The sequence below is a fragment of the Schistocerca piceifrons genome, chromosome 5 (assembly GCF_021461385.2).
Source record: "Schistocerca piceifrons isolate TAMUIC-IGC-003096 chromosome 5, iqSchPice1.1, whole genome shotgun sequence".
NCBI classification, from domain to species: Eukaryota; Metazoa; Arthropoda; class Insecta; order Orthoptera; family Acrididae; genus Schistocerca; species Schistocerca piceifrons.
In genome coordinates this window covers 128,576,250-128,600,021 of record NC_060142.1, presented here as the reverse complement: position 1 = coordinate 128,600,021, position 23,772 = coordinate 128,576,250, and positions in this window count along the sequence as shown.

Below are 23,772 nucleotides of genomic sequence, written 5' to 3'. Positions count from 1 at the left end.
TTTACATAGTTATTATCTGTCCGTTCGTTCATTGACGTCTCTGTCACTGTAATAAGTTTAGTGTCTGTGTTTTGCGACCGCATCGCAAAACCGTGCGATTAGTAGACGAAAGGACGTGCCTCTCCAATGGGAACCGAAAACATTTGATCGCAAGGTCAAAGGTCAACCGATTCCTCCACAGGAAAACACATCTGATATATTCTATACGACACTGGTGACGGCATGTGTGTCACATGACGGGAATATGTTGTCGACCACCTAACTTGTACACTTGGCGAATGGGTAAAAAGATTCTTCTACCTTGCCCGATTTAGGTTTTCTTGTGGATGTGATAATCACTCCCAAAAAAGTGATGAAAACATAAGAGTTTGTCACATAAACTGAAAATAAGAAATTAAACTTTTCACTCGATAGACGATTTGAACCAAGGACCTTTCGTTCCGCAACTGCTCCCGTTACCACGAGACCACGGCGCTCCTGATTTCCCAGCACCCTTGACATTGCATATCTTGCCATGAACTACTCAGTTTGTATATTTTGCTTATTTTTTCACAGTTCCACACAACTTCTTCCTGCTTTCTCAATTGATCTGTGTTCAGTTTTTCAAGGCCTATCCACTGTGCCAACTTATAACTAAATCTGAGGGGCCTGCGATGGGGAGGTTCCCTTGTTAGAACAACAAACTTCAAAACCAAACATAACGCGCCTGTGAGACGATACAACATCCTGGTCCTTTCTCAGCGGGTTTCTCTTTCAGACATCACAGTTGAATGTCAGTTGTTCACCAGAAATTCCTGTTATCCTTCGTGTAAGAAGTACAAATATCCAATATCAAGCGTCGGAATTCCAGAGAGGCAGATTTGTGCTGGGCTGTTGAGAGTGCAGCGATTCCGTTCCGCAATATTGCTGTTGGCGTTGGTGAAGGTACGGCGACCCTCTTGCGAATACGAAATCTATGGGTTCAGGATGAGCATAATCAATGCCACGTCGGATCCAAACGGCCCCTCGCGACTGGTGACTAACACCTTCTTGGCCACGCACCATGACCACCTTCTTATAACCCAAAGTACACTACTGGCCATTAAAATTACTACACCACGAAGATGGCGTGTTACAGACGCGAAATTTAACCGACAGGAAGAAGATGCTGTGATATGCAAACGATTAGCTTTTCAGAGCATTCACACAAGGTTGGTGCCGGTGGCGACACCTATAACGTGCTGACATGAGGAAAGTTTCCAACCGATTTCTCATACACAAACAGCAGTTGACCGGCGTTGCCTGGTGAAACGTTGTTATCATGCCTCGTGTAAGGAGGGGAAATGCGTACCATCACGTTTCCGACTTTTATAAAGGTCGGATTGTAGCGTATCGCGATTGCGGTTTATCGTATCGCGACATTGCTGCTCGCGTTGGTCGAGATCCAATGACTGTTAGCAGAATATGGAATCGGTAGGTTCAGGAGGGTAATACGGAACGCCGTGCTGGATCCCAACGGCCTCGTATTACTAGCAGTCGAGATGACAGGCGTCTTATCCGCATGGCTGTAACGGATCGTGCAGCCACGTCTCGATCCCTGAGTCATCAGATGGGGATGTTTGCAAGACAACAATCATCTGCACGAACAGTTCGACGACGTTTCCAGCAACATGGACTATCAGCTCGGAGACCATGGCTGCGGTTACCCTTGACGCTGCATCACAGACAGGAGCGCCTGCGATGGTGTACTTAACGACGAACCTGGGTGCAGGAATGGCAAAACGTCATTTTTTCGGATGGATCCAGGTACTGTTTACAGCATCATGATGGTCGCATCCGTGTTTGGCGTCATCGCGGTGAACGCACATTTGAAGCGTGTATTCGTCATTGCCATACTGGCGTATCACCCGGCGTGATGGTAGGGGGTACCACTGGTTACACGTCTCGGTCACCTCTTGTTCGCATTGACGGCACTTTGAACAGTGGACTTTACATTTCAGATGTGTTACGACCCGTGGCTGTACCCTTCATTCGATCCCTGCAAAACCCTACATTTCAGCAGGATAATACACGACCGCATGTTGCAGGTCCTGTACGGGCCTTTCTGGATACTGTTCGACTGCTGCCCTGGCCAGCACATTCTCCAGATCTCTCACCAACTGAAAACGTCTGGTCAATGGTGGCCGAGCAACTGGCTCGTCACAATACGTCAGTCACTACTCTTGATGAACTGTGGTGTGGCGTTGAAGCTGCATGGGCAGCTGTACCTGTGCACGCCATCCAAGCTCTTTTTGACTCAATGCCCAGGCGTATCAAGGCCGTTATTACGGTCAGAGGTGGTTGTTCTGGGCACTGATTTCTCAGGATCTATGCACTCAAATTGCGTGAAAATGTAATCACATGTCAGTTCTAGTACAATATATTTGTCCAATGAATACCCGTTTATCATCTGCACTTCTTCTTGGTGCATCCATTTTAATGGCCAGTAGTGTAGATTCAGTATATCTGAAGGGTGTTCACATTTGGGCGGCTGGTCACAGTTTCACAACACTTGTCAGACTGATATAGTGACACAGTGTAGAAAGGTAGCAACGGTAGAATTTAAATAGTCAACTTTCGTAGTGCTCATCTGTTTCTGTTCTTCGTTGTTGTCGAAAGTTGTAAGCTTATAATCCCTGTTCATGCTAGATTCTGAAACGCATCTTCATGTTCTATTCTAGGGGATGCTGGGCTTCATTTTCTTAAATGATATGAACATTGTTTGAATTTCTGTTGTCGAACAGATATATTTTTACTTATTTCACTTCAACTGCAACCAGTTCAACCTCCATGCTAACTCACCACATAAATATCTGACGCTTACTCATACTGAACAACAGCAAGAATTTACTTGTAACAACATGGAAGAAAGAAAATACTATCATGTATCAAGGTATTCATGCGAAATCATCTTTGACACATACGTTGTTCTTACCATTTTCATTGCCTTGGTACACTTTCATTAAATTAACAGGGAGATCATTATTAACGTCGCTGAGAATATCATTTATCAATGTACACTTACTTGTTTCAATACATCACCACTATGTCTTACAATAACATATTTAATTTTACTCCACCAGTCTGGATATAAATTTGAATACAGATTTCTAATCACCTTTCTAAAGCCTTTCATCTTTCTCAAAAGTGTCATTATTGAATCACATATTTTATAAAAAAAGATTCATTTCCATTCATATTATTAAGCAGCCTACTGTCGTAACTGGTAACTGATTTAACGCGATCATTTATAAATGCCTACTTAATAGTAATTAAATCAATAGTTTCATTTGTTGTGATATTATCATTAACGTCCCTTAATCCTTTAACAGTGTCATTGGATACCTCTACAGTAGCATTGCCACTACTACACATTTCCTCACTTATTGGTCCACTGAGAAACTCGCGCTTTATTCTAGCCTGTTTAGTCTCTGAACAAAACCTATCTAAAATCCTTTCTCAAAATTTGCGTAGGATGGGTCATCATTAGTATACTGTTTAGCCCAAGTTAATGCTTCACCTCGTACAAATTAATTAACAAACTTAATTTTCCGAATGTCAGTCATATTAGAACACAAAATAATTTCTACAAGACTGCAGAAAAACTACAGGATGTAAACTACCTTCACGTAAAAAGTTTATCACTGGAATGTCGTAAAATATGGCACCAACATTGGTAATAAGATTTCTATTAACCACATCGTTGGACAATTCTTCAACCTTTTTGCACAGAATAGAAACACTATTTTCTAGGGTGCTGGTTTTGTTGTTACTTAATATTAAACTTTCTGTGGATTTGTCGTCTACTCTCTTCACCTGTTCGACAAAACTGCCAGTTCAGTATCAACATTAGTTTCCAAGGTCGAAATTTGACTGCTTACATTTTTGTTAACGTTACTTATTTCCACTTGCTCTTTTTCGAAAGCTTTTATTTTTCTATGTTCATTGAGTTCATCTTTGATATTTTTGACTTCAGTGTTAAATTTAAGTTTGATTTCTTTCCTCTTGGAGTTCTTGTATTTGCAGCACCTATTTTTATCATAAATTTTTCGTCACAGTGCAGAGAGAGGAAACTGCAGAGAACAGTGGGTCATCTTTGAAACAGAGAGGAAGAAAACGTACAAGAAACTTTGCAGCCTGGAAGCCACATAGAAGGAAGTGCCTCCGAAATACTGGACAATATTATACAACAAGAAAAGGAAAACTGATTAAAGGAGAAGTTTTTATCGACAGAGTCTGCTCATGCTGATTAAAATGCTCTTCAAGAATAGGTGAAGCACAGTTCAGGAGACGGTTTGATTCCTGCCGGAAGGTAGGTGACTGAAATCCCTAAACACGGGATGTGGTAGGACAAGGAAAGCATGAGAGGGCGAACCCAGTAGAGCAGCGTTTCATTGGTTACATTTATTTAACGACCACATAATTGCGTGAATAAATAAATACAATAATCACATATAACTATGAGTGACAGGGTAAGGCTAATTAGTTGCTAACAGTAACAACTGACTTTAATAAATGATTTTATCTCAACAAGCCACAAAGCACAGAGCCAGAATAAAAGTAAGACAGTGAAGAAATTTTTTTTGTAATCAATAGCCCCTTAGAACACAAGCGGGCAAACACGCTGCTAAAATCAGCATAAAATTTACTGAAAATTTTATCAAGTACAAAAACAGCAAACTAGATTAAGTTGTCCACACGTGATGCAAGCACCGTACCAGTTTAGGCTCAAACCAGTAAATACTGTTAAATGATTTGAAAATATTCGCGTGACATAATAATCAAGAGAGTATCTTGTGCTTGAGCAAGTTTAGAAAAAACTTAGTTACCCGGAATTCACAACATGGGCGTGTACAGCTTTAAGTGAAAACTTTAAACAAGGTCCTATAGGTCAGAACATAAGTCACTCATAACTTAAAATTTATTAACAGGCAACAATCGCAGACGCCGTCTCAAAGGCAGCCAATGAACACCAAGCCAGCGCGGCCACCAGCCACTGAAAAACCGGCCGCAAAACTCAAAAAACTAATTAGGGCTGTTAGGAGACACCACTTGGGTTAAACATAGGCCAAACAAACAAATTAAGCTAATATCAATGGCCTCCTCCTCGATAAATGGTCATCATAAAGCCTCTTAATGTGCCACCAAATTTCAAAAACTTATCTTTAACCAAATTTACAAAATATCGAGAAAACATACTATTGGCGAAGGTTATGTCTCTTAAGCCATTTAGCTGAATAAAAATTGATACAGGAGAACTTAATAAATGCCCAGAGAATAAGATATAATTGCAATTTAGCTAAACCACACAGCAAGGAACCTTAGGTGAACCAAGCAGTTATGTAAGGAAAATGTGTGTTGTTTAATGCTTAGATCTTACAAGCAGTGGTTCCTTCTGTGGTATTTAGATGGAAATCTACAAAAAAATTTTAACACATATAAAATACAGGAAATTCTGTTCAAGAAAACAAAATCTTAAATACAAGATTAAATGCAAAAACCTTAAAAATATTTAAGCCTTAAGGTCACAATTTAACCTACAGAATTTTTGACACGGCTTACTGCCAAAACCCAAGAATGCTACGGCACAAGGAAGCTGACGGCTATATCAGTGGGAAAATCTAACATTAAGGCTTACCAATGAATTTAGTCTTTCATACTGTGCATAGTGTAATGACACATTACGACGCAGAGAGATACAATACTTTAAATTCTGCGCCAAAGATTAAATTGAGAGGATTGTAGGACATAATCTCTGTAATGTCCATATCTGATTCTCTTTTGTTTCATACTCCAACAAGCAGTTAAGATACACTCTCGATTGCTACCTTGTAGGGGATGGACGTAATTTTTGGTGTGTGCTGAAAGGCAGCCATCTTGTTAGTATTTATGACTTGTGCGACGAGCATAGCAAGTCTTATTGTCTTGTGAATAAGAAATATTGAAAAGTATGTAACTTTTACGAGAATTATTCAAAGCGACGTAGCATTGTATTTTGTTTCCACCGTCTTCGCGAAGGAAACCGATGCCAACTTAGGAAGATGCGCACGGTCAACAAACAGAAGAAAATTGATGGCGGCTAATGAATTAATATTGTGGCAGAAGGACTAATTCTACGTTTAAGGTGAGAACTCTGAATAAATCAACAATGACGTAGAATTCAAAAATATTATTAATCGGAATTGTAAACTATTTTACAGGCAAATTTCACGCAGCACTGAATTTGTCCGCATTCAAGCCGCTCAATACAGTCCGTAAAAAAGCCTTTCAAAAACTCTGAAGTTAAAGTTCCAAGTCCCTATTTTTTTTTCTTTTCAAAAAATTCAATAAATTTAATTTTCTTATTTATTTCGCCACAGTAGCCAATACAAATACATTACAATGAAGCTCTCAGTGGTACTCAGAAATCCCCAATACAGCCACAATTGCATATACAGCCAAACATTCGACTGATTAGAAATCTTAATAATCTGAAGCAACAGAGTCATAGCCCAGATAATTACGCTCAAACAAATATTTCAGTAAACCATCAAACGCAGGCAATAGATGTGGGCGTATCGTAGTACTGACCGTCAATGAACGATGTGTTGGCAGATATCTAATAACCCTGGAAACATACTATACAGCTCCCAGTGCGAAGTCCCGCACAGCATGAAATATCAACGCTGGAGGTTTGTTTCTTGCATAATGACTTGATACACATGATACACAGAGGTTTGAATATTTTCTGTTAGGATTTTATTTCTTGTGTGTTGACTCTGATAGTCAGGAAATGATTTTATACGATAAATAATGTTGGTGTCATCAGTTTTATTGGGTGGGGTCTTCTTGGCGCTTCTGGCTTTGATATGCAATGATACAGTCGTCCATCTGATACTTAAAACGTGTTCAGAAAAAATGGTCTACAAATCTTCATGCTATCGTTTTCCACATGTAGAAAGTATTGAAATGACGTCGGTTCCATATTTCCAGTAACATTTCGAGGCCGTTTGGATTGAACGTTGAATGACTGCACTGTTCCTCGAAGATAAAAATATCAGCGGGCGCGTACAGAAGGACACCGTTCTCAGCTCAGTGTGGTAACTCCGATTTCACCAGCGACACCAACTCTGATCATAAACAGAGCTAACGGCCGAATGACCCACCATGTCCGAAAGCAACACCGACTCAAAGGAAGGCCTCGGCGCTTGTTGGTGACGTCACGTCAGCTAGGCACGGCGAACGCCAGGTCTGTTGCAGGCAGAGACGCCTGGGCGTGCTTATCACTATAAATCTCTTATGTTTGGATTTTGGTATTGTTTTGGATTTTGCAGTTTTATTTAGATGAAAGATTTTACTACTATCGTACAGCTACAAATGAAGATCATAGTTCTGTGTTACTGAATCCTATCGAAACAAACGTAGATCAATATGAGAAGATGCTTTGCCCCATTGCAAGCTTCGGAAAGTTCACATTCAAGTAACTATATTTACTTGATCCATTTTGTTATCGAAACTTACCCCAACCCCTTTACAATTAACTCGTTTCTTTTATTTATTTATCTATTTTCGTTTGACATCGTCACTGGAAGTGTGAACTAATTTACATGTGTAAACGTCCAACTGTTGCCAGTCATTAGATTACAGTCGTTTTCAACGAAAGGAATTCTAAACAGGAATCAAAACAGCTTCATACATCGAAAAGACTGCTGAGCTTAAACTTTTTTAAACATGCGCATTAGAAAAGATAAATATTCCCCTCTTGCAACTGAAAGAAGAAAGTTTATAAGATAAAAAAAATTATTTGATAAAACAAGTATCTCTCTTTTGCCTCTTCTTCTGTTCCCCACCCGCTCCCCCAACGTGTACAATCGCAAGATATTTCATTAACATTCAGTGCTCCTCACCCCGTAGTCAATCAAGATACCTAAAGAAGAGCACCAATATGTTCACAGTTTCTTGTAAAAGCAACCCAGTACAAACGTAACGTCCTCAGATTTACAAATAAGGTAAAGAAGCACGAATTCTGTTGTTTTTATATGTCAATCCTCAAAACAGGTGGAAATTTAAGTTCAGGAGTACACTGTTTGTTAAGAAGTGTAATGAACTGCACAATTAATTGATTGCAGAAATCTCTCAGAACAATGTGTGTTGGCCTATAGTTTCACATTTTCCTGTGTCAGGGAGGGAGACACCACCATTATGAGCATACCTGCAACAGACCTGGCGTTTGACGTGCCTAGCTGACGTGACGTCACGAGCAAGCGCCGAGGCCTTCCTTTAAGTCGGTGTTGCCGAAAGTCAGCCCGTGATCATCTTTAGTCCGCTGTCACTCGCTGCCTCACTCTTACTGCCCCACCAACGCTGCTCGAGGCCTAGTTCAGGATTCGCTCTGCCAGAGACAATTAGAGGCAAGCTACAATCGATTCGCGCCACCAGCAGTAGCGCCAGTGAATAACGCCCTACATCAAGCCACGCGAAATCGATTGCGAACCTCCCACGGCTTAGCGACTACTCACAACAAAATGTTTGTTTCACTACAAAATGTTTATCTTCGAGGAACAGTGCAGTCATTCAACGTTCAATACAAACGGCCGCCAAATGCTGCTGGAAATAAGTAACCGACATCATTTCAATACTTTCTAGGGGTGGAAAACGATAGCATTCAGGTTTGTAGACCATTTTTTCTGAACACGTTTTAAGTATCTGATGGACGACTGTGTCCTGCATACCAAAGCAAGAAGACCCCACGCAATAAAATTTATGACACCAACGCAATTTATCGTATGAGTTCATTTCCTGGCTATGAGAGTCACTACGCAAGAAATAAAACCGTAACAGAAAATATTCAAACCTCTGTGTATCAAGTCATTACGCAAGAATTAAACATCGTGAAAGAAAATATTTAAACCCAGCTTTCTGAATTTCCAAAATATGCAGATGTACGTCTAGGAAAGTGGTGAAAAACGTAAAACACCAGCAAAAGATAAATACTGTTACAATACTTTTTCAACAAAATTTAATTTCCATTTCAAGCTACATGTAATTCGTGTGATGTGACTAATACAAAGATTTCAGTGGAACAAAATGAAACTAAATTGCTGTCCATGAACCAAGAAAGGGAAGTGCACTGAAGAAAAGCTGCTCAGGCTAGGAAGAATTTGAAACTGGACGCAGAAAATATTTCCGATGATAATTTTTTAAAATAATTTTTTCGTAATTCGGGGCCACAGTCATAATATACACTCCTGGAAATTGAAATAAGAACACCGTGAATTCATTGTCCCAGGAAGGGGAAACTTTATTGACACATTCCTGGGGTCAGATACATCACATGATCACACTGACAGAACCACAGGCACATAGACACAGGCAACAGAGCATGCACAATGTCGGCACTAGTACAGTGTATATCCACCTTTCGCAGCAATGCAGGCTGCTATTCTCCCATGGAGACGATCGTAGAGATGCTGGATGTAGTCCTGTGGAACGGCTTGCCGTGCCATTTCCACCTGGCGCCTCAGTTGGACCAGCGTTCGTGCTGGACGTGCAGACCGCGTGAGACGACGCTTCATCCAGTCCCAAACATGCTCAATGGGGGACAGATCCGGAGATCTTGCTGGCCAGGGTTGACTTACACCTTCTAGAGCACGTTGGGTGGCACGGGATACATGCGGACGTGCATTGTCCTGTTGGAACAGCAAGTTCCCTTGCCGGTCTAGGAATGGTAGAACGATGGGTTCGATGACGGTTTGGATGTACCGTGCACTATTCAGTGTCCCCTCGACGATCACCAGTGGTGTACGGCCAGTGTAGGAGATCGCTCCCCACACCATGATGCCGGGTGTTGGCCCTGTGTGCCTCGGTCGTATGCAGTCCTGATTGTGGCGCTCACCTGCACGGCGCCAAACACGCATACGACCATCATTGGCACCAAGGCAGAAGCGACTCTCATCGCTGAAGACGACACGTCTCCATTCGTCCCTCCATTCACGCCTGTCGCGACACCACTGGAGGCGGGCTGCACGATGTTGGGGCGTGAGCGGAAGACGGCCTAACGGTGTGCGGGACCGTAGTCCAGCTTCATGGAGACGGTTGCGAATGGTCCTCGCCGATACCCCAGGAGCAACAGTGTCCCTAATTTGCTGGGAAGTGGCGGTGCGGTCCCCTACGGCACTGCGTAGGATCCTACGCTCTTGGCGTGCATCCGTGCGTCGCTGCGGTCCGGTCCCAGGTCGACGAGCACGTGCACCTTCCGCCGACCACTGGCGACAACATCGATGTACTGTGGAGACCTCACGCCCCACGTGTTGAGCAATTCGGCGGTACGTCCACCCGGCCTCCCGCATGCCCAATATACGCCCTCGCTCAAAGTCCGTCAACTGCACATACGGTTCACGTCCACGCTGTCGCGGCATGCTACCAGTGTTAAAGACTGCGATGGAGCTCCGTATGCCACGGCAAACTGGCTGACACTGACGGCGGCGGTGCACAAATGCTGCGCAGCTAGCGCCATTCGACGGCCAACACCGCGGTTCCTGGTGTGTCCGCTGTGCCGTGCGTGTGATCATTGCTTGTACAGCCCTCTCGCAGTGTCCGGAGCAAGTATGGTGGGTCTGACACACCGGTGTCAATGTGTTCTTTTTTCCATTTCCAGGAGTGTATTTCGTTAAAGTCGGTACCGCCATTAGACTGTTGTTTATTTACAGTGTTACATTCACACTTACTCAATCATGATTTTGGCTTCAAAGTGTTATAAATTGCCTAGAAGATGGCAATTTATAACACCTAAAACACTTGATAATGGCACTTTGAAGCCAAAATCATGATTGAGTAAGTGTGAATGTAACACTGTAAATAAACAACAGTCTAATGGCGGTACTGACTTTAAAGAAGTTTCCGATGGATTTTACGTGGTGGCTTGTGATCTGCAGAAGATGTCTCTTTGCCAAAACTGTCCATATCATTATAATACTATGAGAGTAGTTCCAATTTGTACAACTTTGGAATACATTCGTTTGATCAAAGGAATACTTTTATGCACATGTGGAATGAAACGGAAGCGTGAAGACGGTCGTGAGACCGTGCATCTTGCCTAGTTAAGCGTCTGAAGGAGCATGGAGAACACTTCAAACGCGTGGTTTTACAATGCGACAGCTCCGCTGGAAAAATCGGAACGTATAAAAGGCACTTGTTTTGAAAAGACTGTTAGCAGAACCTGGTTTGGAAACAGAAATCATGGATCATAATTTTCTTTATCAAATCATGCTTGCCACCAGATGATGCTGACTTTGGCTTGAAGGAAGCAAAGAGTAGAAAAGCAACACATAATTATTTTCCAGATGATAGGGTAGCCACTGTAAAATAATGCAAAAAGAAAAATGCTTTTAAAATAGTTCGAATGGAACGTACTCACCTTTTATCTACCAAGACATTGGAAGAAACCACAGTAAAGCAAAATTAATTGGCCGGGAATTCAATGGCTGAAGTACGAAAAGGGATGTGAATTTTCACTAAAATACAAGACCAGCCGCAATTCTGACAAACAATTTGGTGTACTTAGTTTGTTAAAGAAAGGTAAAGGAAGTTCAGCACGACAGCCACTAGAGCAGGACCGTCTGTATACGCAGTGACGTGCAGTTACGAACGCAAAGAAGGTGAATGTGTTGGATTCGCTACTTTTTATTCCTTCCATCCACCTCTCTTTGTTCAAAAACATTTCAAACAGTTTTGTAACATATTACTTGAAATGACACTGATACTGAAGACAGTGATGAATTGTTATATGTGTGAATGTGTAAATACATCTAATCAGTACAGGGACTCAGCTAGAAATATTAGAAATATTGTGTACCAATTTTTTAAAATGTTTTTCAGTTGACCACTGAAGCAAGCCCATTATTTTCGTTTAAAAAATTATTATAGGCTCGAATGTGTATTCTATGTACTCGATGTCGCATGGAACAAGTGAAGTACGATTTACTATTCGTAAAAGAAACTGAATGTGGGTATATGAGTATATATACCAAAGCGTCAAAGAAACTGGTATAGGTATGTGTTTTCAATTACAGAAATACGTGCAAACAGGCGGAATACGGCGCTGCGGTCGGCTACGCCTACATAAGACAGCAAGTGTTTGAGGCAGTTGTTATATCGGTTACTGCTGCTACAATGGCAGGTTATCAAGATTTAAGCGAGTTTAAACGTGGTGACATAGTCGGCGCACGAGTAATGGGGCACACCATCTACGGGCTAGTGATGAAGTAGGGACTTTCGCCTACGACTGTTTCACCAGTGTACCGTAAATATCATGAATCCGGTAAAACACCAAATCTTTGACATCGCTACGGCCTGTAAAAGATTCTGCAAGAACGGGACCAACGACGACTGAAGAGAATCGTTCAACGTGACGGAAGTGCAACCCTTCCGCAAACTGCTACAGATTTCAGTGCTGGGTCATCAATAAGTGTCAGCGTGAGAACCATTCAACGAAGGCCCTCTCGCGTATCCCTGATGACTGCACGGCACAAAGCTTTACACCTCGCCTGCTCCCGTCAACACCGACATTGGACTCTTGGTGACTGGAAGCATGTTGCCTGGTCGGACGAGACTCTTCAAATTGTATCGAGTGGATGTATGTGTATGGGTATGGAGACAATCCCTTGAATCCATGGACCCTGCACGTCGGGAGGGGACTGTTCAAGCTGGTGGAAGCTCTGTAATGGTGTGGGGCGTGCGTAGTTGGAGTGATATGGGAACCCTGCTACTCTTGATATGACTCTGACAAGTGACACGTACGTATGCATCCTGTCTGATAACCAGTGTCCATTCATGTCCATTGTGCATTACGACGGACTTGGGCAATTCCAGCAGGACAATGCGACACCCCAAACGTCCAGGACAATGCGACACCCCAAACGTCCAGAATTGCTACAGAGTGGCTCCAGGAACACTCTCCGAGTTTAAACAGTTCCGCTGGCCAACAAACTCCCTAGACATGTGCTGTTCAGAAGAGACCTCCACCTCCTCGTACTCTTACGGATTTATGGGCACCCCTGCAGGATTCAAGGTGTCAGTTCCCGCCAGCACTGGTTCAGACAGAAGTGCGCGCGCTACCCTGCCGCCTGCGGCTGCGCTGGTGTCTTCTGTTTGCCTGCGAAGTTGACTCACAGGCGGTCCGGCATGCCATCACGTGCTTTCTGGCGCGCAGACGCCCTCTTCTTCCGCTCCCTCATCCAGAGGCGCTGCTGTCAGTTTTCATAGCGTCGGTGCTCGCCCGCGTGCCTGGATACGGCTGTCGTCTGCAACAGGCAGTCTTCGGCTGTACGGGACGCTGCGCTATCGAACTGGCACTGCTTTTAAGACTGTTTCACAGGAGCGACTTTATGGCCGAAGTCGACTACTCGAAGTGCGTGCGCCTTTCGTGCCTGCGGGTATATCAGCAACCAGCCACGACGTGAGTGTGCCCAAGTCGTCACCCATCCATAAAAAAATGGCTCTAAGCACCATGGGACTTAACATCTGAGGTCATCAGTCCCCTAGACTGAGAACTACTTACACTTAACTAACCTAAGGACAGCACACACATCGATGCCCGAGGCAGGATTCGAACCTGTGACCGTAGCAGCAGCGCTGTTCCGGACTCAAGAGCCTAGAACCGCTCGGCCACAACGACCGGTCAGTGATCTATACATTGTGCCGAGTGTGGAATTCAAAATTTCCGACTATACTGTTCGCTGCTCGTGAGCAGAGATAAGGGACTATGGCGGCGTCTGCTAACGTCGGAAGTTAGAACCTATTCTGGTCGAGCTCACTCCTATAGTAGAAATGCTTTCTGTGCTTTCGTGTCTTCTTAATTTTCCGTTTTTTGCTTTGTTTTCGTGGCACACTGAAAAGTTACACAAGGGCCTGGCGTTTTTTCCTAATACAGAAAAAACCTACAACGTGCCGAAATAAAAACGTAGATAGATATACGTGTTTTAAAGAAAATTATTTCAACAGTGAAAAAGTCAGAACTATTGGACGAGAAAAATAATTTTTGTCCTCATTAGGCACTTAGCAAGAAAACAAGATGCAAAAGATAAAACAAAAAGAGGCTATTTACTGCGTTCTGCGTATTGGCTCATGGGTTTGCAAATACATGTTATATCGAGCAAGTAATTATATAAAGCACTCCGTCTTCAGGGCACAAGTGGCCCATCCGGCACCATCCGACCACCGTGTCATCCTCAGCTGAGGACGCGGATAGGAGGGGCGTGTGGTCAGCACACCGCTCTCCCGGTCGTTATGATGGTTTTCTGTGACCGGAGCCGCTAATATTCGGTCGAGTAGCTCCTCAATTGGCATCGCGAGGCTGAGTGCACGCCGAAACATGGCAACAGCGCATTGCGGCCCGGATGGTCACCCATCCAAGTGCCGGCCACGCCAGACAGCGCTTAACTTCGTTGATCTGAAGGGAACCGGTGTATCCACTGCGGCAAGGCCGTTGCCAAATAATTATATATCTTCTGAAATATTTGGATGATACTCTTCCAATTTTTTCAGTTCTCAGAACTTAAAGAATTTACCACACGCCCTTTGAGAACTTCCACTACTTTTGCTTCAGTCATTAATAAACTCCATTACCATTGCTTGTTCTTACATTTATTTCGATTTTTCAATAGAAAGGATGGTCCTTCACATTCTCCATTCAGATGTCGAACTACACAACAGAGCACTCTTTCAACACCGGCGATTTAGGCGCTGATGTGTGAACGACAATCAGTACTCAAATCAGACGAGACTCAGTGCGGGAATAAAACGCTAGAGGCGCTCCAGTAGACGCACTCGTCGCGCGTAGTCAATCGAGACATGAAAGTCGATCGTGTGAAAGGAGCTTAAGACATCTGCAGCCACGGTAACTCGCCGTGTGCGCCCCGCCGCAGTTGCTGCGCGTGGGCTCCCGCGTCGTCGGCAGCGGGCACGGAGCGCAGGTGTGGTTGCCTGCGCACTTCACGCACACTTCGGGGAAGGTTCAGTGGCGAGCCACATGCCTCGCCCATTTACAGCGAAAGCACTGGCCAGCTCCTCTATTCTGTCGTAGTGGGTCAACAGTGACCGCCGCGCGGATTAGCCGCGCGGTCCAGGGCGTCTTGTCACAGTGCGACCGGCTCTCCACGTCGGAGGTTCGAGTCCTACCTCGGGCGTGGGGGTGTGTGTTGTCCTTGCCGTTAGTTAGTGTAAGTTAGAGTAAGTAGTGTGTAAGCTTAGGGACCGATGACCTCAGCAGTTTGGTCTCATAAGATACTGTATTACCACAAATTTTCAACACTGACTAGTGCGTGCCACCTTCGTCAGGTAGAAGACCTTCCGGTTCTCCAAGCTGTCTACAGCTACGACGGTGATTGGAGGCCCCTGGCGCAAGAGACAGTGCACAGCATGAAGATGAGGTCCTGCGGCTCTTTTCTGAGGAAGTCTGGGCTCGCCGATCGCAGCAATCCCTTGAAGACTGCCTCGCGCGGTCGTTATGGCACGATGGCGTGTGTGTGGAAAGGCAATGAAGGATCCGACACCTTCTTTGTCACCCACCGGAAATCTTCACCGTTGGGCAGCTGAATCCTCGCAGTGCACAGCCCGCTCTTGTCCACTGCTTCAGACGGGCCAGGAATAGTTTGTAATCGTCTTTGACTTCCAACACGGTTGGTGGTGGTTTCAGCTCATGATGCACTGTTGTTGTTGGGTGTTGGAAGCTGACCGGTTCTTCATTGTTTCTTGTTGTGGTCTTCAGTCCACAGACTGGTTTGATGCAGCTCTCCACGCTACGCTATCCTGTGCAAGGTTCTTCATCTCCCAGTACCTACTGCAACCTACATCCTTCTGAATCTGTTTAGTGTATTCATCTCTTGGTCTCCCTCTACGATTTTTACCGACCACGCTGCTCTCAAATACTAAATTAGTGATCCTGTGATGCCTCAGAATATGCCCTACCAACCGAGCCCTTCCTCTAGTCAAGTTGTGCCACAAATTTGTCTCCTCTCCAAATCTATTCAATACCTCCTCATTATTTATGTGATCTACCTATCTAATCTTCAGCATTCTCCTGTAGCACCACATTTCGAAGGCTTCTATTCTCTTCTTGTCTAAACTATTTATCGCCCACGTTTCACTTCCATACATGGCTACACCCCATACAAATACTTTCAGAAACGACTTCCTGACACTTAAATCTATACTCGATGTTAACAAATTTCTCTTCTTCAGAAACGCTTTCCTTACCATTGGCAGTCTACATTTTATATCCTCTCTACTTCGACCATCATCAGTTATTTTGCTCCCCAAATAGCAAAACTCGTTTACTACTTTAAGCGCCTCATTTCCTAACCTAATTCCCGCAGCATCACCCGATTTAATTCGACTACATTCCATTATCCTCGTTTTGCTTTTGTTGATCCTCATCTTATATCCTCCTTTCAAGACACTGTCCATTATACGTTCAACTGCTCTTCAAAGTCCTTTGCTGTCTCTGACAGAATTACAATGTCATCGGCGAACCTCAAAGTTTTTATTTCTTCTCCATGGATTTTTATTCCATCTCCGAATTTTTTCTTTTGTTTCGTTTACTGCTTGCTCAGTATACAAATTGAGTAACATAGGGGATAGGCTACAACCCTATCTCACTCCCCTCCCAACCACTGCTTCCCTTACATGCCCCTTATAACTGCCATCTGGTTTCTGTACAATTTGTAAATAGCCTTTCGCTCCCTGTATTTTACCCCTGCCACTTTTAGAATTTGAAAGACAGTATTCCAGTCAACCTTGTCAAAAGCTTTCTCTAAGTCTTACAAATGCTAGAAACGTAGGATGCCTTTCCTTAATTTTTTTTCTAAGATCAGTCGTACGGTCACTATTGCCTCACGTGGTCCAACATTTCTACGGAATCCAAACTGGTTTTCCCCGAGGTCGGCTTCTACCAGTTTTTCCATTCGTCTGTAAAGAATTCATGTTAGTATTTTGCAGCTGTGACGTATTAAACTGATAGTTCGATAATTTTCACTGTCAACACCTGGTTTCTTTGGGATTGGAATTACTATATTCTTCTTGAAGTCTGATGTCTCATACATCTTGCTCACCAGATGATAGAGTTTTGTTAGGCCTGGCTCTCCCAAGGCTGTCAGTAGTTCTAATGGAATGTTGTCTACTCCCGGGGCCTTGTTTCGACTTAGGTCTTTCAGTGCCCTGTCAAACTCTTCACGCAGTATCATATTTCCCATTTCACCTTCATCTACATTCTCTTCCATTTCTATAATATTGTCCTCAAGAACATCGCCCTTGTATAGACCCTCTATATACTCCTTCCACCTTTCTGCTTTCCATTCTTTGCTTAGAACTGGGTTTCTATCTGAGCTCTTGATATTCATGTAAGTGGTTCTCTTTTCTCCAAAGGTCTCTTTAATTTTCCTGTAGGCAGTATCTATCTTACCCTTAGTGAGATAAGCCTCTACATCCTTACATTTGTCCTCTAGCCATCCCCGCTTAGCCATTTTGCACTTCCGGTTCTTCATATGCAGCTGTTTTTCCAGCGCAGGATCACGATCCGTCAACGAAATAAAGCGGTTGGCAGATGTCTCGTTCGACTACGGGAAGTTAAGTAAACATCATCTGACGTCTATCATTCGTATCAGTCTGAGAGACAGATGTTACCCTGCTCATTTACATCCAATACAAATTCTAGTTTCTGGACTTCGTGAACGGGACCAAACAGAGGTTGCCGATCTGAATCATGTAATACTGGCAGGCACTAAGCACACAGAAGCACAAGAAGTACTGTACAGGAAAGTGGTGCAAAGTGTTTTCACCTACATGCAAGCGTTACCTTTTTAATCTAAAGATAAGATGTAAATAACAACAATTCTATTGAAAGAAGCTAACAAGAAGTTGATATACAGATTTAAACTTGGCACGTGGCTCAAGTAACCTTATGAAAGCAATCCCATCAGAATAAGCGTTGTACCTTTGTGCACACACCAATTAAGAGCAAAAATTTTTATAAAGACTTATAGTTCCATTGTATACTTTTTAAATTAAGAACTTGTATGTACTTACGTACACTCAAACTATCTTGAATACGATACCATGGTAAGAGAAGATTAGTATGTAACGTAATAGCCTTTGTATATTTTGTGCTACGAAGCCACTGTAAGAATAGACTTGTATGTAATGTAATCTCCTTTATATATTTTGTACTACGAAACCATTGTAAGAATAGACTTGTATGTAATGTTTTGTCCTTTGTATATTTTGTGCTATCCATAAAGCTAAGCTACTCTGCCATTTGGTTTTAATTCAAACTCTGTACTGTTATAGCTATTACTGGTTGTATTGTCACCGTCACCTAAATATGAAATAAAATTTCTGAAATCGCCATTCTTCCTTGAATCCTTTTGTCAGTTTTTGGGCTCTTGGTAGGGAGACGGGGTGCCTACCTCACGAACTCCCTCCCTCCCACCCCCCGTCCCTACACGACCCGAAACGAATCTAGCGTTAAAATTGTTCATGCTAAGGACCAGACGTCGATGTAACCACGTACCCTATTGTCTACGATTCTGTGCATGACTTTCCGCTGGTTTCTTTCCTTGTCAGACTCTGCATGTACCAATGCTGCACACGTATTTTGTTTTCTGGACATATTCACATTTCAGTATTAAAAATGGCAATGTTAGTCTGACGGACTTGTTACACAATTAACTGCATAATTTTCATTTATTCGTAAGATGAGTAAAAGACACACCGCAAAGGAATTTTCCGAATGGGACGTAAATCGATTGATGTTATGTACATGTACAGACAAACAAATAACAAATGATTACAATTTCAGAAAACGTCGTTGATTTATTAAAGAGAATGTGCATCACAAATTGAAGAAGACATACAGGTTTTTTTTTTTTTTTTTTTTTTTTTTTGTCATCAGTCTACTGACTGGTATGATGCAGCCAGCCACGAATTCCTTTCCTGTGCTAACCTCTTCATCTCAGAGTAGCACTTGCAACCTACGTCCTCAATTATTTGCTTGACGTATTCCAGTCTCTGTCTTCCTCTACAGTTTTTGCCCTCTACAGCTCCCTCTAGTACCATGGAAGTCATTCCCTCATGGCGGTAGCGTTCTCGCTTCCCACGCCCGGGTTCCCGGGTTCGATTCCCGGCGGGGTCAGGGATTTTCTCTGCCTCGTGATGGCTGGGTGTTGTGTGCTGTCCTTAGGTTAGTTAGGTTTAATTAGTTCTAAGTTCTAGGCGACTGATGACCTCAGCAGTTGAGTCGCATAGTGCTCAGAGCCATTTGAACCATTCCCTCATGTCTTAGCAGATGTCCTATCATCCTGTCCCTTCTCCTTATCAGTGTTTTCCACATATTCCTTTTCTCTCCAATTCTGCGTAGAACCTCCTCATTCCTTACCTTATCAGTCCACCTAATTTTCAACATTCGTCTATAGCACCACATCTCAAATGCTTCGATTCTCTTCTGTTCCGGTTTTCCTACAGTCCATGTTTCACTACCATACAATGCTGTACTCCAGACGTACATCCTCAGAAATTTCTTCCTGAAATTAAGGCTGGTATTTGATATTAGTAGACTTCTCTTGGCCAGAAATGCCTTTTTCGCCATAACGAGTCTGCTTTTGATGTCCTCCTTGCTCCGTCCGTCATTGGTTATTTTACTGCCTTAACTTCATTGATTTCGTGACCATCAATCCTGATGTTAAGTTTCTCACTGTTCTCATTTCTACTACTTCTCATTACCTTCGTCTTTCTCCGATTTACTCTCAAACCATACTGTGTACTCATTAGACTGTTCATTCCGTTCATCAGATCATTTTATTCTTCTGCACTTTCACTCAGGATAGCAATGTCATCAGCGAATCGTATCATTGATATCCTTTCAGCTTGTATTTTAATTCCACTCCTAAACCTTTCTTTTATTTCCATCATTGCTTCCTCGATGTACAGATTGAAGAGTAGGGGCGAAAGGCTACAGCCTTGTCTTACACCCTTCTTAATACGAGCACTTCGTTCTTGATCGTCCACTCCTATTATTCCCTCTTGGTTGTTGTACATATTGTATATGACCCGTCTCTCCCTATAGCTTACCCCTACTTTTTTTCAGAATCTCGAACAGCTTGCCCCATTTTATATTGTCGAACGCTTTTTCCAGGTCGACAAATCCCACGAAAGTGTCTTGATTTTTCTTTAGCCCTGCTTCCATTATTAGCCGTAACGTCAGAATTGCCCTTTACTTTTCCTAAAGCCAAACTGATTGTCACCTAGCGCATTCTCAATTTTCTTTTCCATTCTTCTGTATATTATTCTTGTAAGCAGCTTCGATGCATGAGCTGTTAAGCTGATTGTGCGATAATTCTCGCACTTGTCAGCTCTTGCCGTCTTCGGAATTGTGTGGATGATGCTTTTCCGAAAGTCAGATGGTATATCGCCAGACTCATATATTCTACACACCAACGTGAATAGTCGTTTTGTTGCCACTTCCCCCAAAGATTTTAGAAATTCTGATGGAATATTATCTATCCCTTCTGCCTTATTTGACCGAAAGTCCTCCAAAGCTCTTTTAAATTCCGATTCTAATACTGGATCCCCTATCTCTTCTAAATCGACTCCTGTTTCTTCTTCTATCACATCAGACAAATCTTCACCCTCATAAAGGCTTTCAATGTATTCTTTCCACCTATCTGCTCTCTCCTCTGCATTTAACAGTGGAATTCCCGTTGCACTCTTAATGTTACCACCGTTGCTTTTAATGTCACCAAAGGTTGTTTTGGCTTTCCTGTATGCTGAGCCTGTCCTTCCGACAATCATATCTTTTTCGATGTCTTCACATTTTTCCTGCAGCCACTTCGTCTTAGCTTCCCTGTGCTTCCTATTTATTTTATTCCTCAGCGACTTATATTTCTGTATTCCTGATTTTCCCGGAAGATGTTTGTACTTCCTCCTTTCATCAATCAACTAAAGTATTTCTTCTGTTATCCATGGTTTCTTCGCAGCTACCTTCTTTGTACCTATGTTTTCCTTCCCAACTTCTGTGATGGCCCTTTTTAGAGATGTCCATTCCTCTTCAACTGCACTGCCTACTGCGCTATTCCTTATTGCTGTATCTATAGCGTTAGAGAACTTCAAACGTATCTCGTCATTTCTTAGTACTTCCGTATCCCACTTCTTTGCGTACTGATTCTTCCTGACTAATGTCTTGAACTTCAGCCTACTCTTCATCACTACTGTATTGTGATCTGAGTCTATATCTGCTCCTGGGTACGCCTTACAATCCAATATCTGATTTCGGAATCTCTGTCTGACCATGATGTAATCAAATTGAAATCTTCCCGTATCTCCCGGCCTTTTCCAAGTATACCTCCTCCTCTTGTGATTCTTGAACAGGGTATTCGCTATTACTAGCTGCAGCTTGTTACAGAACTCAATTACTCTTTCTCCTCTTTCATTCCTCGTCCCAAGCCCATATTCTCCTGTAACCTTTTCTTCTACTGCTTCCCCTACAACTGCATTCCAGTCGCCCATGACTATTAGATTTTCGTCCCCCTTTACATACTGCATTGCCCTTTCAATATCCTCATACACTTTCTCTATCTGTTCATCTTCAACTTGCGACGTCGGCATGTATACCTAAACTATCGTTGTCGGTGTTGGTCTGCTGTCGATTCTGATTAGAACAACCCGGTTACTGAACTGTTCACAGCAACACACCCTCTGCCCTACCTTCCTATTCATAACGAATCCTACACCTGTTATACCATTTTCTGCTGCTGTTGATATTACCCGATACTCATCTGACCAGAAATCCTTGTCTTCCTTCCACTTCACTTCACTGACCCCTACTATATCTAGATTGAGCCTTTGCATTTCCCTTTTCAGATTTTCTAGTTTCCCTAAAACGTTCAAGCTTCTGACATTCCACGCCCTGACTCGTAGAACGTTATCCTTTCGTTGATTATTCAATCTTTTTCTCAGGGTAACCTCCCCCTTGGCAGTCCCCTCCCGGAGATCCGAATGGGGGACTATTCCGGAATCTTTTGCTAATGGAGAGATCATCATGACACTTCTTCAATTACAGGCCACATGTCCTGTGGATACACATTACGTGTCTTTAATGCAGTGGTTTCCATTGCCTTCTGCATCCTCATGTCGTTGATCATTGCTGATTATCCCGCCTTTAGGGGCAATTTCCCACCCCTAGGGCAAGAGAGTGCCCTGAACCTCTATCCGCTCCTCCGCCCTCTTTGACAAGGCCGTTGGCAGAATGAGGCTGACTTCTTATGCCGGAAGGTGATTAGGATCGTGGAAAGAGACGAATAAGGTTGGGGTCAGTTTCACCTTAAAATTGTAATTTATTGTAATTCAATAACACATCAAACTCCAAATCTTTCACGGATGAAGGCCTCCAAACAAGAAATCTTAAAAATCAACAAGATAAAAAAGCAGTTAAAATGTTGTTGTTGTTGTGGTCTTCAGTTCTGAGACTGGTTTGATGATTAGGATCGTGGAAAGAGCCGAATAAGGTTGGGGTCAGTTTCACCTTAAAATTGTAATTTATTGTAATTCAATAACACATCAAACTCCAAATCTCTCACGGATGAAGGCCTCCAAACAAGAAATCTTAAAAATCAACAAGATAAAAAAGCAGTTAAAATGTTGTTGTTGTTGTGGTCTTCAGTCCTGAGACTGGTTTGATGATTAGGATCGTGGAAAGAGCCGAATAAGGTTGGGGTCAGTTTCACCTTAAAATTGTAATTTATTGTAATTCAATAACACATCAAACTCCAAATCTTTCACGGATGAAGGCCTCCAAACAAGAAATCTTAAAAATCAACAAGATAAAAAGGCAGTTAAAATGTTGTTGTTGTTGTGGTCTTCAGTCCTGAGACTGGTTTGATGCAGCTCTCCATGCTCCAGTAAAGCTGCATGCTCTCGGGAAAAATTACGGCTGTAGTTTCCCCTTGCTTTCAGCCGTTCGCAGTACCAGCACAGCAAGCCCGTTTTGGTTATTGTTACAAGGCCAGATCAGTCAATCATCCAGACTGTTGCCCTTGCAACTACTGAAAAGGCTGCTGCCCCTCTTCAGGAACCACACGTTTGTCTGGCCTCTCAACAGATACCCTTCGTTGTGGTTGCACCTACGGTACGGCTGTCTGTATCGCTGAGGCATGCAAGCCTCCCCACCAACGGCAAGGTCTATGGTTCATGGGGGGTGAAATATACATATTACACAGCTAGGCTGAACGCCTCAAGGCAAGGGTGGCTAGACAAACATAAACAAGATGCAATACAAACGGCCGAAGGCACATAATAAACTTTGAAGATTTTAAAATAAATTACGATAGCCTTTCAAAAGCAGAATGCCGCAATGTTTAAGCTTGAAAGGTAATTTTAACAATAAGGTCCTAAAGCTGAAGGCCCACAACTACTTTTCCAAAATTAAAAAAATATAACCATAAGCCTTAAGTTTTAAGTAGCTGAACGCGGACTAAAAGAAAGACAACACAAGAGCAATAACCTTTCAACAAATATCCACTTGCCGGAATTCAAACTTACTTAAATAAAACACAGTATAACCAAGAATTTTTTTTATCATTGGCTGTGATAGATTATAAACAGATAATTGAACACCGGTGAGAAATACAGTAAAGACAACAGCGCTCAGAAGCCTCCAGGGGGTCGGTCTGCCCTCACTCACTTAGGTGAGACAGAGAGTGTGAGGGAATTAACAGTTAAGATAGCTTT